Source organism: Ciona intestinalis, chromosome 3 (genome assembly GCF_000224145.3).
Source record: "Ciona intestinalis chromosome 3, KH, whole genome shotgun sequence".
NCBI lineage: Eukaryota > Metazoa > Chordata > Ascidiacea > Phlebobranchia > Cionidae > Ciona > Ciona intestinalis.
Window position 1 is genome coordinate 1,715,331 of NC_020168.2, and position 4,484 is coordinate 1,719,814.

Genomic DNA, 4,484 nt, shown 5'->3' on the forward strand with positions numbered 1-4,484 from the left:
GATATTTGAATATTACGTGCTAAAGGTGTCCATCTTCCCCACCCTACTACATGCTAGGTGTAGCGACCACAATAATTTTCTTCCAATTAAATGTAAATATGTTTTTAAGTGTAAGCGTGTTTTAACAACTGTTGTTTTGTCGCTATATCCTGTCTTTTCGTTTAAAATATTTCTAAATCTTCGCTACTTTAATCAAAGGAACAAAAAAGTTAATATTTTTAATTATCCTGGTCTTTCTTTATAGCAAATAATTAGACTACTTCAAAAACTTGATTATAAGCAGCAGTCTATTTATACTAAACAGTGCCTCGGTGGCCTAATGGATAAGGCATTGGCCTCCTAAGCCAAGGATTGTGGGTTCGAGTCCCACCCGAGGTGTCTCTGTTTTTACCGTTTTTTTTTAACCTGGAACGCGTTTTATTTGGTCACACCTTCTGCGCATGCGCATTATCGGCTTAAATTTATCGGTCAGAAGAAATATCCCGACACCAGATCGCACTAATACCATTGTAGCATTGCATAATTGGACGGGTTCCCTAATAATGGCCAATGGTATAGTAGGGTGGGGAAGATGGGACACCTTTTCATTCTATTTTCTCGTCACATTTGGTAGTAAACAAAGAACATTTAAAGAATTATTAAACCGTATACCCATGACTCCGAAAGACCGTTGTTAGTTGTTTAAAACACGATCAGGATATTTGGATATTAGGTGCTAAAGGTGTCCCATCTTCCCCCACTCTACTATTTAAAAGTTATAATACTCAACAATCACCATAGAGCTGCTTGTAGAAATTGTCGGCCATACATACGGCTGAAAATATTAAGTTTCAAATATTACCTTTATAGAAGATGTTGAATGAATGAGTTCAACCTTTTATGCTGTAATATAATAATAATAATAACTTTATTGTCTCTTGGATTACAGTAGCGAAGATTTAGAAATATTTTAAACGAAAAGGCAGAATATATATAGCGACAAAACAACAGTTTTAAAACACGCTTACAGTTAAAAACATGTTTACATTTAATTGGAGAAATTATACGGGGTCACTAGAACTAAACAGTAAGTATTGAATTAAACTGTCTCATGGCGTATTGGGGGTAAAAAGCTACATATAGTAGGGTGGGGTAAGATGGGACGCATTTTAATCCTGTTTTCTTGTTCATTTTGGTAGTAAACAAAAACATTCAAAAATTATTAAACCGTATTTTCACGACTATCATACCGTTGTTAATTGAATGTATGTAACTTACTTTATCCTCGCGTGGCCGGAAAACGACAGTCGTTATCACACGGGTTAACACCTCGTGCCAGCTTACGAGTTACCATGTATGTTACTTTGTGGGTAATTATTATTTTTTTATGTATGGCTGATAATTTAGACAACCCATTAGTGACCACTGGGTTGGAGCAATTGCCGTTAAGTGTCTTGCCCAAGGACACATACGCCCACAATGGTAGCAGCGTCGAGCCTTGTACCCATTACCTCTGGGTTACAGGCAGGCGCGCTAACCACTACACCATGGCGCCGGACAAATATCAGTACCTTATAGTTGAATATCCCCTGAGGTTTAAATTACTAAATTAAAATCAACTTTTAAAAGTTTGGCATTGAAAACATACAAAACTACAATGTGGGGGAAGATGGGACTCTAAATTAAAATATATTTACATTAGCAGTAATCTGCAACTTGTAGTTAACCTACCGAATTTAACAGGCTGTGCTAGTTTCTTTGCCATGTAAACTTTACATATATATAACGTTAAACCGATATTTTCTTGTTGTTTTTATCTAAAAAATAAAGTCATATTGACCCCTGCCTATTTTCTTCATGCTTATATCTCAGTGTTTTTTTACAAAACTAAAACTAGTTTTATGAGACAAAATCAAACTGTACGATAAATCCAAGGTTGTTTTATGAAGCTATGAAACTAGTTTAATCGTTTGTCCAATAATTCTGTAACCTTATTTTCCTGATTATCATTAAATGAGGGTCCGTAAAAAAAAATTAAAAAAAGTTTCGTCTGACAAAGTGTCCCATCTACCCCCACCCTACTATAAAAACGTTACCAGTGTTGCGGAAAATCTCGTCCCTCCCGGCTAAACTACACGTGCGCAGAGACGAAACATTTCATTACCAATCTCCAAATCTAGTTCTAAACGAAGATTAGTTTAATAAATATAAACATGTTTTTACATAGCTTATTTTATTGTATTTGGAAATGTAGGGTTTGTCGCTCTTTTTCGTTATTGGTGACGTGTTAACGGTAATGATCACTGGTCACACGTGATAACGTATAATTTAAGATAAAATATAGCATCAATTTTTTATTAAGAAGATAAATCTTTAAAAAGAAATGTACAAATATGTTGCATCTAACAACTGGTATTTTTTATTCGGAATCAGAGTTTCAGACTTCTTGAAAAATAAATTATAGCCGGTGTGACCAGTTTTCTCGGAGAACCAGATTTCTGCGACATTCGCTGTTAAACGTTCTGGGGCAATATATTATTAGACACATTTTGCACCGCTTCAAGGTAATTTTACCATCTGTACTGCTGGCATCGCTATGTCTAATTACGTCAGAAACCACGCTGTTCCAATAACTAACAATGATGAAATAAACACCAAAATCACTTCATTGTTACACCTGCGCCTCTGGTGGTATTGTTCTATTTTGTCAAGCAAAGACAAAGAATATAGTTCTCACTTTTATACTTTGGATCAACTAAAGCAAACATTCAGTTTGTATTTTAACAGCATATTTGTTAAAAGTAAGGCGATTAAACGGTTAGATTAGACACAAAATTACACTCATGGTATAACTCGTAAACTGGCACGAGGTGTATGAAACAGAACACCCGTTTTATAACGAATTAATGTAGTTTTCCTTCCACGCCAGAATAAAGTAAGTTAGGTTCATTCATTCAATTAGGTTCAATACGTAGGTTTCATTTAGTTAAATAATAGGATGTTTCTTCTCTTTGTATTGTAACGGATAAATACCGACCTTATTAACACGGAGTAAATTTAAAAGTTTCAGAAAGGACAATGCGTATTTAAACGCCTTCCTTTCCGAGCGTTGCGCGCTAACCACTTTGCCACGGCGCCGGTGTAATCACGGCCTACTAGAGATATCTCTAGTAGGCCGTGGTGTAATGTATTCGTTACGATTGATATATTTGTATCGGGCGCTAATGCGCATGCGTCGAGACGCTACTGCACATGCGCAGTAGGTCGTAACGAATACAATGACAACCCGGTCCAAATTTATTACGACCCTCCGATAAAATCGTTCCAGACACGACGTTTACACGATAAAACTTTAGTTTTTGATTTTAAAGTCAACAAAACTGAGTTAGTATGTTATTTGTAGCCTAGAAAATGTAAGTACCACTAACAAACTTATTTAAGCTAGTTTAAAAAGGACATTTTACTTACAATTTAGGCAGTTGGTGGTGGACCAAGGTGATCCTAGGTTACAAAAATTATAGCGGCCACTTTCGATATCTTCTGCTCGTGCTACTAACATCAAATATGGGCACTGTACTAACTAGGATTTTATTCTGCTGATACGCATTTGTACTTCTGTTTGTTTAAACAGAAAATGGAATCTGCCAGTATGACGTCACTACCACAGATAAGAGAAGAAAACAGCCAGGAAACAATGTGGAGCATAAGAGCAACAACAAAAGCAGCATGACAATCAATTTCGTTTACTTGCCGCTTAAAGTTATATTATTTTCTTACATGACGGGTGTGTGAAAGCACTCCGGTATAATAAACTATAGTTTAAATAATAACGGGGTATTAATTGGTGACACCGTGTTAACCCATAACTACGTCACCGGGTTCATTTATTTAGTGCAAAACACCCGACTTTTTAGACCGACAGTCAGTATTATTACCTATTTTATGCAATATCTTATCTCATATATTAAGTTATGTCACAGGTCAGTCTTGCGGTGTTATATTTCGCGCCATATAGATCAAACATCTGGTATGTCGCAGATACAGAACGGGTTCATTGTAGCGATTGACAGGATAGCGGACATTTTTATGCCGCCGATTTTGGGAATGATCTATATACGATAAATCTAAACGACCTGAATTGTTTCATTATACTTTATTTATTTCTGGTGGGTTGCTATTTACTTTAATGTATTTTATCCCACCCGAAATCAATAAAACCCAAGTCAAAACAGATTTTTGTTGTAAAAAAAGATATGTTAAAGGGGCATACCAACGAAAAATCAAAATTTGTGTATTGATAGATATGCTAAAATGTGATCTAAAGCTACCATTGAAGTTTTACAGTACAAAACAGCTTTTGAAAAAAATAAGTTTCAAAACCGCAAATTCGACTGCTGGAGTAAAAAAAAATTGGCCGTGGCGCAATGCCTGGGATTTCCCATTAGAAAAATAAATCACTCAACTTTCATCGTTTCTAGTTTCTAAAATACTAAAGAAAATTTAAA

The 4,484-nt window shown here is 35.5% G+C and overlaps 1 non-coding gene across 1 annotated transcript; it reads left to right on the forward strand.

The window, feature by feature from the left end:
* The first annotated feature begins 305 nt into the window (after positions 1–305).
* Positions 306–378, forward strand: trnar-ccu. Its single transcript has one exon. It is a non-coding gene; the product is annotated as a tRNA-Arg (tRNA).
* The last annotated feature ends 4,106 nt before the right edge of the window (positions 379–4,484 follow it).